Raw genomic sequence first — 19,698 nt, 5'->3', positions numbered from 1 at the left:
ATGTACCTTTGGTATCAAAGCATAACAGGTGGAACCAAAGATCCTGAGATGTTTTACCGAAGGAACATGTCCATACCACAATTCATAAGGAGTCTTGTTTCTTATAGCATTAGATGGACATCTATTCTTTATATATGCAGCACATAGAACAGCATCAGCCCAAAACATTATCTTTACATTTTTGAAGAAAAGCATGGATCGTACCATATTCAAGATTGTTCTATTCATTCTTTCAGCTACACCATTCTGTTGGGGATTATAAGGCACACTTGTTTGATGTTTGATCCCATGTTGGCAAAGATAGTTTTCAAATTCATTTGATGTATATTCTTTTCCATTATCAGTGCGAATAGACCCAATATGAGATTGTGCATCATTTTCAATCCATTTATGAAAATTCTTGAATGTTTGAAAAGCATCAGATTTGTTCTTCAATAAATAAACCCAACACATTCTGGTGTAATCATCAATAAATGTCATGATATATTTATTTCCATTTGCAGAAGGAATAGGCATTGGACCACATAAATCTGAATGAATGAGTTCAAGCTTCCTATGTGCTCTTGAATGTGAATCATGAAAAGACTGTTTGCTATGCTTTCCTGGAATGCAAGCATCACATTGCTTTTGTTTCCTAGGAATTGTAGGCAAACCAGCAACACCATTTTTCTTCAATAAGCGGAGACTGTCATAGTTTAAATGTCCAAATCTAGCATGCCATAATAAACTTGATGGAAGTGTACCTTCTTCATGATGAGAAATATATGAGAAATGTTGTGCATGAGCAGAGGTTCCTTGCAGTTTGAGAAGCCTTTCTTCTTCTATTCCCCTCATGAGAAGTGAGTGGTCAGATGCTTTTCTTACCTCAAGCTTGCCATCAAACATATGAATGGAGTGACCTTGCTGGCGGATGTGGACCAAGGATAGCAAGTTTCTCTTGAGTTGTGGGAGATATAGAACATGATCCAGAAGAAAGTCTGGAAGACCAGGCAGTTTAAGCATGATTGTGCCAAGCCCTGATGGCTTGATTTTTGACTGATCTGCAAAGTATACTGCTCCATCAACATTGTCAATGAAATCTTCAAAAATATCTTTTCTATGATTCATATGACAGGTTGCTCCTGAATCAAGCAACCAATCATTTTTCGAAGAAGCAAGTGAAGCATTAAACAAATCTTCATTTACTCCAATGTTACATTGTGCCTCAATATAGTGAGCGGATTCAGGTGCTTTACCTTTGTCTGTATCATCAATTTTACCTTTCTGCTGGTTTCTTTTCTGCTCAATTTTGTCCCATGGTAGCTTGCATGTAGAAGCATCATGTGATCCATTTCATTTGCAGCAAATGCAATGTAAGTCTGCCTTTTCTCCTTGAGAATTTCTGCCCCCCTGCCTCTGAAGTATCTTCCTCTTCCTCTTCGTCCACCTCTTCCTCTTATAGAATCTTGAGCAGGATGCTTTTCTTTATGAGCAAGGCACACAGTCTCTTCAGAAGATTCAGGAGTTGTCTTCTTTCCAAAGGCTTTCTCTCTTTCAGCAAACTTTTTCACAAGAGAGTCAAAGGTTATATCTTTAATATTTCCATTTGCTTGTAAAGACTCAAGATAATTGGAGTAGGTAGGATAGAGTGCCTTGAGAAAAGCAATAAGAGGGATATCCAGCTCAACCTTAGTGGATTTAATATCATGCATTATAGACTTTACTTCAGATGCAAGAGCAAGAGGATCATTATTTTTCAGTTCAAGAGTGAAGAGTTTAATCATGAGCTGAACAACTTCAAGTGCAGAATGTGAGTCATAGAGTTCTTTCAGCTTTTGTAAAGCTTCAAAGGCAGTTGAATATGATGAAATATAGCGACTTACTTCTTCATTTACAGATGCTGCGATTAATGCATAGGCTTTGCTGTTCTTGTTTTCCCAAATGACGAGCTCTTTGTCTGATGTAGGCTGCACTAGGTCATTGTCTCCTTCTCCGACACACACTCCTTTCCACAACTCATTGAAGATGAGGGTGTGTTTTATCATCCGGGACCATTTAGGATAGTTCTCCTTGCCAGTGAGAACTATTCCTACCATAGAGATGATTGAATGCATTCTGTAAAAAAAATACTTCTGTTGATAAAAAAAACTTTCGTTGATAAAAAGAACTTCTGCTGATAAAAACTTTCGCTGATAAAAAACTTCTGCTGATAAAAAAAACTTTCTGCTGATATACAATGAAGTTGTACTCAAAAGGGCAACTCAAAAGATTTCAAATCCACAATGTGACCCCTATAAATCCATCATTGTATAAATTCACCTTACATAAACCTCATATAAGTTTCATATAAGTCCATCATATAACCCTCATAAAACTTCACCTTATAAATCTTATATAAATCTCATAAAACTTCACCTATAAATATCATGGTCATGCGCACTCTTTGAACTGTAATTTACAGCGGTCAACTTCGGCAAAGCATTAAACCAAGTTATGGGTGAACCAAGTTATGGAGGCCAGCGCACAAAACTTATTTTAAATTCGAACTTATTTGAATCAGGCAGCAAGTGTATTTATTGGAAAACTTCAAAATATATGTCAGCAGCATTTATTTGAAACAGGTATTCGATACCATTCTCAACGGAGCAGACTGAAACAAATTGTTTCCATCTCTACTGACCGGAAAAAACTCGATGAATCTGCGATTTCAAAATAAATAAATTCAACTTCTCGATCTCTGTCAAAGATAAAAAAAAAATTCGAATGATGAAGCAATCCCTGAAGAGGAAGGGAATAGAGTTAGCTTGATTAAGCCTGGGGCCCCATGGGGATGATATCCCGCTTCCGAGATTGAACAGTGCGACGATGGGCTGTTGAGGGTTCAGCACCGTTTCTCAGCTTCTGTAAAACGAACTGTCTTCTCCTTTGTTGTTCGATTATTGTGCCAATATGCCCAATAATCAAATCTAAATGCATATACCATTTTCTTGCTTTTATACCTTGTGATTTATGTACTTTACAATGGGATTTAACAGAAGTTGACTTGTTTTGAAGTATGGAATAAACTGTACAAAAGCTACGAACCAATATAACCCATTTTCTATGATCACTATCCACGCACATTCAGAACTGCATGTGAGAGCATGACAGCAACTTGCAGATACGGATAGAAGAACTTACTATACCACCATGCGTTTGCTGATGCTGAACATACGATTTCTGTGTGTCAATGTGAGGGACAACGTTCAATACCACCATAACAGCGTTCCAATTGAACAGTGTTTCAATGGAATGGTGCGAATGGGCGCCATAATGGAGATTCGAACCTTGACTGTTCAATTTCAGATGCGGTCAGGCCTATGCAGGTCAGAGACAAGCATTATGGACAGAGCGCAGTGGCAGAGGCAGATTATTTCATAACAGAATGGAATAAAGCAGAGGCAGAGGCAAAGGTCAGGACAGAGGAGTTACAAGGAGCATAATAGCTAAAACAAGGAGCTGGCTCTGATACCATGTCAGGCCAGGAGTAACTCCAGTTTGGCAGAAAACTCAGAAAAACTGATTCGATTTATTACATTAGGTAGCTATTGTTATATACAAGAATGTGACTGCTCAGTTCATCTTCTGATGACTGTTCACATTCCAGGTTCACCCAACCGTAGAGGATTAGGTGTCAACAGATAGGCCAATGAATGTCCTTGGTATGTGAGGATTGAACCAATATCCTAGTTAGAGGCATCTATCTCAATCTCAAATGGTTGTTTAGGTATGGAAATGTGAGAAACGGTGCTGAAAAAAGGCAATGTTTTAGTTCCTCGAATGTTTTCTATTGTGACATAGATCAAGAAAAAAAAATTCCATCCCTTGGTCACTTGACTTAAGGGCCAGGTGATATAAAAAAACCCCATCATAACCCTTTGGTAGAAGTTAGCAAGGCCTAAGAAGCTATAGAGCTCTATTAGAGTTGTCAGGGCTGGCTAATCCCAAATGACTTGGATCTTGGTTGGGTCCACACGCACCCCATGTTCATCCACATGTATCCAAAGTATTGAATTATTTGCATTCCAATTGAGCATTTCTCCATATTCATGTATAACTTGTTTTTTTGTAGGATGCTCAAGACCTATTGAATGTGTTGCAAATTTTTCTACGAGGTTCTACTAAATATGAAAATATCATCCAAATATACAACCACAAAAGAGTTGGTGAACAGCCACAGGATATCATCTGTCAACCTCATGAACATTATTGGAACATTAGTCAAGTCAAACAGCTTGACCAACCACTCAAAAAGGCCTTATTTAAATTTGAATTGTTAGTTTTCTAATACACAACTGTTAATTTAAAAAGTATTCTGAGATGCAAGGACTGAAACAAAATTCACTTACTAAATATGTTGAGTATTCTAACAAATAATAGAAAAATAAAAATAAAATTATGAAGACATGAATACTTCGTAAACAATACGCTAGAAATACCCATGAAACCCCAACTGGGGAAAACATTCCAATTTGAGTGTGTTACTAATATCCTCAAAAACAATCTCAGGAATTGAATACAAAATATTGGGAGAAATTCTCTTCCAATTATTTGTTCCTCAACACACCAATCTATGCATCCTTGATCTACTCAGCCTCACTCATACACATTTGTATGGAATGTACAAGCTAAGATTGCCTCCTACACAATCCAACTCATGAATGAAGTGATACGCTCTGGCTCTAGAAATTTCTTAAGGCTACTCGATCTCTCTCTGCCTTTACGTGCTAATCTGGAAACTCCTTGTTGAACTCGCACACACAAATTGTTATAGTGCATCGTCACATGATTTACCAAGTTTGTTCCTTTCTTATTTATATAATCAAGCTAGCATCTCAACTCAAGCGAAATGGCCCCTTGAACTCAAGTCGAACTGGCTGCCTCAACTCAAGTTGAACTGGATCATTGATCTCAAGTAAAACTAGCTCCTTGAACTCAATTCAAACTTCCTTATCGAACTCAATTCGAACCGGCAATAAATATCTATGCACATTTGAGTTTGATTTACTATTTTTGACTCATAGGAAAATTAGAGAATTTTCCTAATCCAAAACAAAGAGAGTAAATTGCACCTTAGCTTCACTTGTGGGTTCCTTCTTCCAAATTTATTGCACTTCTAAATTTAGTATAACCCTTCAATCTCTTTCAATTAACACTCCCTATTAGAGAGGAAGGTGTTATGTACTACACCTAGTTTATCTCTGAAGTAGAAAAAGTGCCTCTTTCCAATGCCTTAGTCAAGTTATCTATTGTCTACTCCTCTATAGGTATGTATAGAAATATGACTTTACCCCTCTGAACACAATATCTAATATGGTGGTACATGATCTTGATGTGCTTGGGGTAGTCATGAAACACTACATTTTCAGAGTACTTGATGCAACTCTGATTATCACAGTTTATGATTGTGGGCTCCAACCCCTTACTAAACAACCCAACAAGTAGCTTCCTCAACAAAATAGCCTCGCAAGTTGCCAAGCTGGCATTCATGTACTCAGCCTCAGCTAAGCTCAGTGTCATTGATCTCTGCTTCCTACTAAACCAAGAAACAACTATTAACCCAACACTAAAAGCATAACCTCAAGTGCTCTTCTTATCTATTGAACCCCCTAACCAATCTGCGTCTTTGAATCCCTGAAGACTCACTCCATCAATCTCCCTATATAACAACCCATAATATGTTCTACTCCCAATATACCTTAACACATGCTTGGAAGCAACCTAATGCATTTTTAAGGATTCCATGAATTTTTCGACCTCAAAATCAGCGTAGTATATTAAATGCATGATAGCCGCCATATAAAAATATTCATGCGTCACATAAAGGTTCCCATAAAGAAATAAACATAATATTAAGATATATAATGATGTTTGTATGTGTAATCTTGTCCTAAATGATATCTGTATATCCAATCATAAAGTCAAAATTACGAAACCATGAAGCTAACATGTCTAAATAAAACATCACCAAAATATTCCAGTCAAAACATCCACTATCTCAATGTTTACCGTCAAAATATGAACCATCAAAATATGTAGTATCAAAATCCCTATCAAACATCCACCATTTGTGTCAAAAATTGTATGCAAAAGGAGATGAATTCTTCTTGGACACTGCTAGGAATCCTTCCATCGAGAAGCAAGGTTATTTTGCACCCAACTGTTATTGATCTCTAATGCCTTCGGAAGCAAAGTTTGTGGGATTTGGCACTAATTCAGGGGTAGCATTATGATTAAGATTCTTTGCAAAGCAATTCTTGGCAGAAGAAGTGGACAGGGGATGAGATCCAACAAATAAAACAGTTGATGGAGTAATAGACTTATCATGAACATGACTAGCAGTGGTAGAAGAGAGGATGCCTTTTGAACGAAAATTAAGATTGGGTCCTCCAGAAGATGAAGAGGAGGCATGTGTAGCTGAGTGAGAACTGGAAACAAGATATGGAACTTTGAGAACAATACCCTAAACAATATTTTTGAATTCAAGAAAATTTTGAATGGGGTTCCAGCCATCATGGACACTTACTGGTTCATTGGTAGGCTAGGGCTATGGTATTTTATGTATGTTATGATGAGGCTTGAGAGGTGGAGCTAGAATCTTTTGCTAGACAGGAGGGATACAAGAAATATTTGGAGACCATAAGTTAAGATTAATTGTGGTGACCAACCGATGGAAATCATCGGAATCAGTGTTACAATGGATAGAAAATTGAATCTTTTTGTTTCTGCAAAAATACCACCATCATGGGGGTCTATTCCTTCTTCCTTAGCCTTTGCCCTATCCTCGAGAAACTAAGCTCATATTTGTAAATAATCAAAATCATTATTCATAATTTCAATACAGGTAAAGCCATGAATAACTCATTTCACTATATAATTACTATAAATCAATTATACTTAATCAAAAGGCAGACACTTCTCATATGTTTTGAAGAAAAAGAATTAGAAATAATCTTATAGGAGATGGAGTAAAATGCAAGAGGGAGATTCAAACCTAAATCATATTGTTTTCACCATAGGGTAACATACCCTTTTATAACAATTAATTTTTTCCTTTACTAGATAAGGGCCATGCCACTACACAAAAAATTGTCTTAATAGTGGGTTATAACATATTCTTTTTTGTTTTAATTTATTTCAACTTTCATAACTTCAGTGGAAAATTCATTCAAAAAGGGTGCCCTTCCTTTTCCATTTTTTTTGAAAAGCGATTAAACCAAATTAGGGTTTGAACAAGGGTTTTGTGACTGCATAGAGTCCATTTAATTCGTAGGGAAGTAACAACATAATTGTCAATAAGGGAAATTGCCTACAAGAGTTCTATAAATATATAGCAAAATAAGATGATTTGCATGCAAGGGTTTGGACAGGTAACCGTAATTTTGTTTTGTAGAAAGGGATAAATTAGGGAAAGACAATATAAAATTATGAATAGGGCATAAGGAACAGTTCAGAGATAATGTGCAATAGAGAGTAGGGGTTTTCCATGATTGGCCCTGATATATGTAATTTTTACTCAAAGTATAATGGAAAAAGGGTAACTATAATGATATTTACCATAGGGTATAAAAGAGTAAAAATCTCAAAATAGCACACAAATATATTTGGGACTTTTAGAAGAGAAGCTATGAAAAGTATATTTATTTTGTTCAAAATGGAATTTTATAAGATAAATGTAGTGAAATTTGTAACATGAAACTGAAAATATGCATGCAACTAGATAAATAGGAGTACTAAAAAATTCTCAATAGAGAATGATTTTGAAGTAGCATACAATTGGCATGGGAGTATTCTTTTATTTTTATATATATTTCAAAAGAATTTGAACTCAAGTAGTGAGCAGATCTGACACAGTAAGGGGAATTTATCTTGACTATGAATACATGGGGTTTTCCCCTTTTTTCCTTATCAAAAACCTTGAGCGGTTTGTATGAAATTTTTACTTTAATGACCAGCGAGAGATAGTCATAATAGAAAGGGCGAGAAGAGCCCTTTATCTCTTTTAATTTTCGAGAAAACCAAAGGCTAAATGCCCAAGCATTTAAAAGCTAGGGTAGCAGACAACTAGGAGGGAGTTACTAGCAAATGAATGGAGGTATGACAAGAGGAGAAGGGAAATAAATACACAGAGAATACAACCAACCAGTGAAAAAGACACAGTGAAATGTGTAACTAATAAAAATGCTTACCTGTAATGCACTTAATACCTATGAAACAATAGCCCTTGTCAATGTAGAATAAAAATTTCCAGTTGAGTTTTGTGCCTTTAGTATCTATGGAGGTTTCCCAACTGGAAAAAACTCAAAATGAACCTTAATACTGTAGCACCCTCCTCCCGCATCTACCCAAGTAACTGGCCAAACGGGGTAAACATGTGACAAGAGGCTAATATGATTGGATTCAACCTCCTGTGTGACCTTAAGGAAGTGGAATCGATGAAAACACAACATACATAACTTCCACACCGGCATGAGGACTCCCAAGAACCCCCCCAACCTTCCTAGCAACCAGCCCCTGGGTCCTATTAAGTTTTTAAACCAATTAACCCCCAGACTATCCATGATATGGGCATGCCTACATCTAGAGGGCTCTAGACGCTCCCACAGCATGGAATACCAACATCCGAGGACTATTTTGCTCAGTGTTGTGCTAGTGTCCCTTGGATTTGAGCCACTTTTTCAGGCCCAGAGCCCAGGTCACTGCCCAGAACTAAATGACACCTTCATAACAAAAAGATAACAACAGAATGATAATAAAAATGCAATTACTTGAACAATCCCTTGACTAGACCCCTACTAGCCATAACAGGAATTTCATCAAACATATCACAAATATGTAATCTACATGTGTAAACAACAGATTTAAGCATAGGGGTCTCATACTTATCTGAGAATCACTAAGAAACATTGTTCCTTTATATCATTAGTTGCATTATCATATATTATGTCATAGATACATTATTCATTCATTTACAAATAAAAACATGAGGAGAGCCATACATCATCATTGTCATAATACATGCTTATAAACAGCATAATAACAATGTAAATATCAAGGATACATCATCCATAGAAGCCACATATAAACTAGTATATTTACACATAAGATACCAAGGAAAGAACCTCTTATTAATTAATGCAAAAGCTAACTCGGTATGGGACTACCACGTGCCATCTAACCATAGAATGGTTGAGCAAATTCTAACTTTAGCCATTCACCCTCGTGCCGTATTCCAAGCATGAATGTGGGACTTAAACCAAAAGGACCAACCAGGGCATACCGAGGCTAAACCACCTCACCCTCATCAATAGAAACTAGGCTTTACCATAATCCATCCAAGATAAACATTTGATAACATGATTTATCTATGCCAACACTAAAAATGTGATAACAATCTTTAACATGATCTCCACCAAATCACTAGGCCAAAACAAGCATGGATGCCACTGGATTTATCCACCTACACCGTGAGGAATTTTCCTGTCTCATAGTCTCTCAAGATTTACCGAAATCCACAATATGATCCAGAGATCACTAGGCACTGAACCAAGACACCCGCCTCTAGGCTTTACCGTATATCCCACCATTCACCAACAACGATTCCTAGGCCTAATCAAGGGAAAACACCTCTTGGCTTTATCATATATCTAGCCTTTCACCAGCAAGGATTCCTAGGCCCATCGAGGCAACACAAAATCTAGCGTTACTGCAACCCATAGTATGGTTTAGGGGTTACTATTCCATGTGTTCTATCATTCGAAGTTCCACCTCACTGAGCTTCGAATCCATCCGGAAATCTAGCTCAACCAAAACATGAGAACCCAGTCACACCATAGCTATATAGAAATGGAAAGGCTAGGCTGGAAACACTGTCACACTTAGCAAAACTCGTTTCATGATAGGAAAGAACCACATGCAATACCATGCATTCCAAATCTAGAAAGGAAAACACACATGCAAATCGATACCTGCAAAGAATCACATTGTAGCTACTTGATCCCGCTCTTCCTTACTTGCTCCTTCCTTCCTCTTATCTTCTTTGTCTTTCTTGATCCAATGCAAAACCTGAGAAAAATCTTGCTAACTGATCCTCATAAGCCTTTTTATCAATGAGACCTTTATTTTCTTTATTTTCCTTCAATTTCCCCCTCACATGCAACTTGTGACCTTTCACCTTTCTTTTCTCCTAATTTCCTTTGTTTTCATAAATAAATGTGTCAAAAATGTCATTTTTCCTTTCCAAATCCTTTGTCAATTTCCTTTAGCCATAATAAATGAAATGAACACCTACTAGGATGTTTTTCCAAACATTTATTTTGGAATAAGTGTCACATGATCGTAGTCTTTTTTTTTTACATTTACATGGATTTTTAATTGGGGTTGTTACAAACCCCCCCCTTGGGGGAACACCATCCTCGGTGTTCAATGAGACTTGTAACCAGCAAGACTGTTGAAAACAAAACATATTTCCCATGGAGCTTTATAACATAACTCGTTGCAGCATTTACAATGACGATCTAGTAAAACATGACAAACATACCATTTACTAGAGCTTTATAACACAACTCATTATGATATTTACAACAATAACCACATATACACACATACACATTTGCTCAACTGGAAAATAAAGGATACGATGCCTACATCTGCAACAAGGGAATCCATAGGCTCGCACCTCCACCCTCAAATTAATACGAGGATTCACCTCCTTCCCAGGAAGTTCAGAATCCACTACAAGGTCAAATATGCATCCAATGTCCAGTGTTATAATCTTGTGCCACTTGTCCTCTCAGTGAATAGTTTCCAGCTCATTTTTCTAGGGTATACTCTCCATGAGAATCTGATTACATCTGGCAATGTTAATGACCAAAACAAATTCGTCCCTGGCCTTCCCTTCTCTTCTACACAGTCCCTCAAGAAATTTGGTCACCCCTTTTGTTTAGTCACTCACCTTCCAAGTTCCTTGGCATCCCCTATCCCAAGTGATCTATCCATAGGAAAGGCTTCCTCACATTAGAAGTTCAAATAACCAAGGCATATACCTACCTCAAAACCATCATACCAGTGATAGGATGCTCATGGAAATCAATGGACACTATTAAGTATGAGTGTCCCACAATGGCCTTACTCCTGAAAGCTTTACCAAAAAACTGATGTTTGTTCCAATTCCTTTTGTTTTTGCTAATTCTTGTAGCAAGTTTCAATCATCTCAAATGGGCATTTTCATGCTTCTTGTACCAATCACATAATTTTCATTAGATTCGAAATAAATGGAAATAACTTCAATCCATACCACATTGGTGGCTCGTCAACAAGGGACACTTGTAATTTTGTTCACTTCCTTTCACAACAATTCAAACTAACATCTTTGACCAAATCATCATGTATAAACATATCACATCAAGTTAGCTCAAAACAAAACCATCATATATAAAAATCATAGCTCACATGTAACCATCATAAACCATAATCATAGATCACATGTAATCATCATAAACTAGAAACATAAATCACATGCATAAAAAAAAATTGAAATAAAATATTGATACATATCATTTAATCAACTTTCAGCTTCTACCCTTGTTCTTATTTCGTACGCACACTAGATTGGTTACCACACCAGACAAACACCTAGTGTCTTCTCCTCAACCATGTGCACCACACACATACAACCACACATGCCATACAACACCATGCAATACATGCACTTACACCTGACATACCACACATACGTCTACCCCCAGTGTACAACACACCACAATACATACTCCTACATCTGGTGTAGACCAACACAATACATATACGTACACAACGAATACACATGTCATTATGTCATGACTACACAATGCACATACATAGTACCACATACCCACAACACAACATGTACGACATGCACACAATACTACATGTACACCATTACCATAGGTACAACATGTACACAGTACCACCTGTACACAGCACCATCTGCACGACATGTCAAGAACATCACATGTACACAACACCACCTGCACAATGTGTACACAATGCCACATGTGCACTGCACCACCTATACAACATGTACACAATACCACATGTACACAGTACCACATGCACGACATGTACATGACACCACATGTACACAGCACCACATGCACAAATGTACACAGCACCACCTGCACACAATGTCACTTGTACATCATGTACACAACACCACATGCACGCAACACCACTTGTAAAATCATGCACAAAACACCATATGTACAACATGAACGCAACACCACATGTACATAGCACTGCATATCCAACATGCACATAGCATCATTTGTACACATGACAACACATCCAACATGTGCATAACACCGTATACACACCACACCGCACATCCATCATGTGCACAGTGCAATATGTACACAACACCGCATGCACACAACATCACAGATGCAACACATACAACATATACAACATATGCACAACAGTAGTAGCACACATCCAAAACCACACTGTCTCTACTAAACAACCTTGCTTCCAGTGTCTCTCTGCCATCCATGCTTATCCTAGCATGCCGCAAGGCACATTGTTTTCATTCCACTGATGTATCCTTCAGCGTTACATGTCATAACATAAACATAGTCATAATACAAGCATACAATATCAATTGATTGTCATGAATACTCTTCCCACTTGATTCCTTGTAAAACCAGGAACCTCATCATGTCATTCACCTACATAAGCAATCATTCCTCCACAAGAATGATCCCTGACAACCTTGTCGTACAGTGACATAGAGACGTAGATACATAGATACATATACATAAACATTAGCATAAAAAAATCATGATCTTGTCATACAATTACATGCATACACACATATATACATATAAACATCGGCATAATCATGATCATAACATAATTACCAGATAGCATAAGGTCAAGGTTAAGAGAACTCCCTTTATCTGTGCACATCATGCACAAGATTGAGAACAATCGTTCCCAACATAGCCAAGGCATCTGACGTCTTAGATCCATTTACTTCACCTTTCATGTTACCTTTCTCATGATTGTACTGCCACTATCCATTTACACCAATGGACCGAACCAAACCAACCAATTGTCATATTTTTACCTTCAACTTCCCTTACTCATGCACTAAGCTTCATTCAGGTCTTACATTTCTTGTTGGGTCCACACAGCCCTCCTAGAGTTCCACAAACTTTCTTATTTCCCGACCAATTCCCAAGACTCAAACACAAAAGGCAAAAATAAAAAACAACCAAGAATAAAATCATGAAAACCAATAGCAATACAATGCCACAAACAAAGTGGCAAATTTTTGCACCAGACATTAAAATAAGATAATAAAAAAACCCACAAATCAAGCTCTGCAAATAACAAAATACCAAAATCACAAGACTAACAATAAACACCATGACTCAATCCCCATGGTTCCCAAGGAAATCTCAACCCGAGCCTTCTTTAATATTTCATAGCAATCTCTTGCCATATAATATCGTGCATCATATTGCCATAAACACATAACTGTCAATGCATAAATAAACATAAAAATACACCAGTTACCTTATAATGTTATGCCAAGCACGTTGCCTTGTAGCTAAAAACATATGTGTCATGTCTCAAAGGACTCCAATCCCCTTGACATATCTAGCTATAACTGGACACTATCTGTTATACCTGTCAAATACATATCCATGAATATAGCACATACCCACATAATTTCGAAGAAATTAGGGATAATAAGACTTCATGTATGCAAATCACTCATTTGTTTGGATTTGCGGTTTCCAAAACATAGCCAAAGGAATCCTCACCCAATTACCTTCTTTACCCTTTTACCTTGTTGCAATCAAGTCTTACTATACACTTTCACGTCACCCAACTTTTAGTATATAAACACATCAACTATTATCTTGTCAATCTAATACCAAGCATGTTGCGCTACAACTTCTCACACATGTCAATCTCACGTTCCAAAGATCAAGGCATCATGTATATTAATTTCAAATCAACATTTACCAAGTCTATCAACCATATCATACCACACAATCAACTCACATTCATTATTCATAATACATAATGCTACAACTATCACCTACTTACACTCAAGTACATATCAATTGTCTCAACACATGTGTTAGTAAAATCATCTTAAAACAAGATCATTTCGGCAAGAAATCTTATAGACACATGCTCATATCATTCAGTTAATCAAACATTCAAACAAACTATAAATGTACCATGTTAGATAAGCCAGCTAAACGAAATAATAGACACCAAACACTCAAACACCAAATAGACGGAATAATCAAAGATTCAGGCACAAAGTAGACGACATAAGCAAGCTCATACCTTAATGTATCTCAGGGGAGGCTATATTGTCTACACAATCAATCTAGTTAGCACGATATAACTTTGCAACACATGAGCTCAAACACAAATAAGATCATGATATCCATAACAGTAAATAACTAACATGTTTACATCATAAGCTCATAAACATTTTTCGTTCATGCATAACAATCACATATGTGCGTTTATTCTAGATTAGTACAACACGATGTCACAAATAAGTTGACTCATACCCGAATGTCATAACCCTAACCATTTGTATAGGCCAATCCAATTTAGCATGATACATATAACATCAAAATATTAATTCTATAACCCTAATCATCAAGTTAGCTAACATATAACAACAATAAGTTATCATATAACACGCTCATCAACAACATATAACATAATCCTCAAGCAAACTATCATATAACAACAACAAGTTAACCTATAACGTACTCATCAACAACATATAACATAATCATCATGTTATCTAACATAAAACAACAACAAAAATGCATACAACCACAAATTACTATCACTCATGACTATCTGACACATGTGCATGTGACTACACTAATAAACTAGCATCTATCATATATGTAACCATAACATCAATAGACATGTACATAAACCTAATGTATATAACCCTAATGGATATAAAAATCCATTAACTAACATACCTGCATGCCAAACATACAATCCATGTATGATGATCTGCTCTTACCCTGAAGTCCATTGTTGCAACTTCACTTTAAAGGTCTGCATCTCCTGCTCTATCTCAGCCAACACATTAGCCTCATAACATACAAATAGCATCATGATGACCTAATTGCATACAATGACCTTATGCACAACAATCTTCACCATGAAAATGCATGCATATTAACATATAGACACCGACATGAATAACAAATGCATATACAACACTCATGACGACATATCCCACAACAAAAACATCAACTTTCACATGGCAACATCACTACAACCATGATCAACACCATGAAAATCCAACAAGAACATGGACTATAGGCATAAGGAACACATGCAACCGACATGAATGCATAACCAACACACCACCAATCCAGTTTGAGGGGTGAACCATGCTTTGATACCGCTCTGTAACACCCTCCTCCCACATCTACCCAAGTAACCGGCCAACTGGGGTAAACATGTGACAAGAAGCTACAATGATGGGATTCAACCTCCTATGTTACGTTAAGGAAGTGGAATCGACGGAAACACAACAGACAGACCTTCCACACCAGCATAAGGACTCCTAGGAACCATCCCAACATTTCAGGCAACCAGCCCATGGGTCCTACTGAGTTTTTAGACCAATTAACCCTCAGACTCTCCCATGATATGGGCATGCCTACGTTCAGAGGGCTCTGGACACTCCCACAGCATGGAATTCCTGTTGGAAATACTGAGAGGGTGAATCAGTATTCCTTTTCAATTGTTACTTTTACCAGTTAAATCAGTTATATTTAGAACACAAAATGAACAATAGGAATAAATGCTTTTATTAATATAATCTTTACAATAAATCAGGTACAATATATATAGGGCTCCAACCCTTGATGAAGACATTGATCTGCAATTCCCAGGCTCCAACCCTTGATGAATACATTGACCTTCAATTCCCAGGCTCCAACCCTTGATGAAGACATTGATTTTCAATTCCCAAGCTCCAACCCTTGATGAAGAAATTGATCTTCAATTCCCAGGCTCCAACCTGTTGCCAAGCACCAACTTGGTCTTTTGTGAGGCTCCAACCTCTAGGTCTCTAACCCTATCTTTGTCAAGGCACCAACCTTGGATTTAGGAGCTCCAACTCCAAGGACACCAATCCTTCCAATTATGAGGCACCAACCCCAAGGGCTCTGACCCTATCTTGTCAAGGCTCCAACCTTAGAGTTAGGAGCACCAACTCCAAGGACACCAATCCTTCAATTTCTGAGGCACTAACCCTAAGGGATCCGACCCTATAGTTTTGATTTGTCAAGAAATGTTTTGATTGTATTACACTGCTCTCAAAATGTTCTTCATTGTGTTCTGTCAATCTATAGCTTCATTGCTACATCAATGATAACCTGTCTTCATATGAAGGAGTCTTCACAATTCTTCATTTTACCCAAATAGAGTCTGCAGAGTTACCTCATGATGATTTCAAATAGCCATCATGATCTACAATAGTCTTCACACAACTTCAATGTGACTACAATGAATTGTACTAAGTTATGTACACAAACAATTCTCTGTTTCAACCCTCTATTCTAATGATCGCAGTAATTGCTTCAGGAGTACAGTTTAGGAGTACTTCAAAGGTGTGAGCGTCATGACTTCACATTATGAGTTCAATTAGAAACAATCCTATCTATGCAGTCCTTGTAACAGATCGCGGGTTGTGCTTTGAAAAATTCATCATAAGTCTGATCTTTTAATGAATAACCCAGTCAACAAAAGCTCAACCTTCAGCTTTCTTCTTCCTCTGTTGGACCTCCAGTTTCTTTCTTCACTCACTCACCCTTCGGCTTCATTCTTTTCTATGTCTCGCTCAACCTCTGGCTTACATTCATTGTTTTTCTTTTCGCTCATCCTTCAGCTTCCTTTGATTTCACGAGTTGTGAACTCTTTTTCTTCTCTATTATCGATGCCTGAGATCCACGACTTGAAGTGAAGTGTTTTAACTCATTTTTATACGAGTTTCACCAATGACCAAAGGTCACATCTATTGGAGGGAGGTTGACTTGTATATTAAAAATATATATCGGAGAGTCTTTTGCTAATATTCAACAAATTATAACATAGACTTATTATTTACGGAAATCGAATCACTAGAGATCCCCACACGCCACGTCATAGCTTTAATCGCAATCGCAATTTTTCCGAACTCCTACAATCACAACTCGTGAAAATCCCGCAATCGCAACCCTTTGGCTTCACAATATAACATCCTGATACCCCTATTGCCGATGGAGCGGATGTGATATAGTATCAAGCATTTGTTAATAAATCTGTCAGGTCCACAGCTTCTATCGCAATCAGTGGTTCGAGGTCCACCACTCTATCGCAATCGGCGTCCCGTAATACTATCGCAAACGGCATTTTACCATGACATCCCGTTAATACTTGTGATATGAAAGTTCTGATACGCGGATTCGATATTACATTGAGTCATATTATAGTTTTGCAATCGAGATAGCATTAATATCGCAATCATTGTTTTAACATGACATCCTTTAAGACTTCCGGTACATAACTTTCGACGTTGCGAACGCGATAATACAATAAACCTGTTTCGATAGTCCTATCAGGTCCATATATTATATTGCAATCGGAACTCCAACATGACAACATCTTTTAAAAGGACTTGCGATGTGGCAGATGCGGTGTTATATAATCACATCAGGTCTACACCTTATATCGCACATCGAAGGTTTTGGCCGATGTTACATAACTTAATATAATGGAACCGTTGATAAAGTTCCTCCGATATAAATTCTTCGATGCGGTGTTATTACATGGTTCTATTCTTGGGTTCTTACTCCTGTGACTTCTCTTCACTCTTCCGATCTTCTGATAGATGTTTCTCCTGTGGCTTATCTTCCTGTGACCTCTAATAAATCTTTTGAATAACTCTTTCAATAGCTCTTCTTTGACTGCTCCTGTTCTTGAATTTCAATGGCTTTCCTTCTTGGGTATACTGCTTCTATTATATATATCTATATATATATATATATATATCAATCCACTTAGCTCCTTCATCTCATCATATCATCATATATCAAACTTTCATCACTATGAGAATTATGATCAATGGGCATCAATGAGAAATCATGTATCAAAGAATTTGCCATCACAAACACTGCCATATTGACATCAATGACAACCTAGATTAATAATGCCAATGTCCAGGGACTATTTTTCTCATTGTTGTACCAGCGTCCCCAGGATTTGAGCCACTTTTTTAGGCCCAGAGTCGAGGTCACTGCCCAGAACTAAATGACGTCTTCATAATAGAGATAACAATAGAATGATGATACAAATGCAATCACTTAAATAAGCCCTTGACTGGACCCCTACTATCCATAACATGCATTCCATCAAACATATCACAAATATGTAATCTACAAGTGTAAACAACAAATTTAAGAATATGGGGTATCATACTTATCCAAGAATCGCTAAGAAGAATTTTTCTCCTATATCCTTAGTTGGATTATCATCTATTAGGTCATAGATACATTATTCATTCATTTATAAAACAAAACATGAGGAGATCCATACATCATCATTTCCACAATACATGCTTATAACCAGCGTAATAACGACGGAAATATCAAGGATACATCAACCATAGAATCCACATATAAACCAGTACATTTACACATAAAATAATAAGTAAATAACCTCTTATTAATGAATGCAAAAGCCAACCTGATATGGGACTACCACGTTCCACCCAACCATAGAATGGTTGATCCAATTCTCTCTTCAGCCCTTCACCCCCGTTCCATATTCCAAGCATGAATGTGGGACTCAAACCAAAAGGACCAACTAGGGCATCTCGAGGCTAAACCACCTCACCCTCATCAATAGAAACCAGGCTTTATCTTAATTCATCCCGAATTACTAGGCCAACATAATAAACATGTGATAATAGGCTTTACCATGATCTCCACTAGATCACTAGGCCAAATTAATCAAGGATGCCACCAGATTTCTCCACCTACACCGTGGGGAATTTTCTTATCTCCTAGTCTCTCAAGCTTTACCGCAATCCACAGTCTAATCCAGGGATCACTAGGCCCTAAAACAAGACACCACCCTCTAGGATTTACTGTATATCACGTCATTCACTGGTAAGGATTCCTAGGCCGAATCAAGGGCAAACACCTCTTTACCATATATATTTCCTTTCATCAGCAAGGATTTCTAGGCCCACTGAGGCAACAGAAAATTTGGCTTTACCACAACCCACAGTCTGGTTCAAGGGTTACTAGGCCATGTGTTCTATCATTTGGAGATCCACCTCACTCAGATTCGAATCCATCCAGAAATCCAGTTCAACCAAAACATGAGAACCCCATCACACCATGTCTATCCAGAAATGGAAAGAATACGCTAAAAACACTGTCACACCTGGAAAAACCCATGCCATGACATGAAAGAACCACATGAAATAAATGCATGCCAAATCTAACAAGGAAAACACACATGCAAATCGATACTTGCAAAGAATCATGTTGTAGTTGCTTGATCTCATTGTTCCTTTCTTTCTCTTTCCTTCCTCTTGCCTTCTTTGCCTTTCTTGATGCAATGAAAAACCTGAGCAAAAACTTGTCA

This window comes from Pinus tabuliformis, chromosome 5_2 (assembly GCF_031772625.1).
Source record: "Pinus tabuliformis cultivar Carrire ecotype Pingquan chromosome 5_2, CPIR1, whole genome shotgun sequence".
In the NCBI taxonomy this organism is placed as follows: domain Eukaryota; kingdom Viridiplantae; phylum Streptophyta; class Pinopsida; order Pinales; family Pinaceae; genus Pinus; species Pinus tabuliformis.
The sequence above is the reverse complement of the archived record's forward strand: the minus strand, read 5'-3'. Positions refer to the sequence as shown.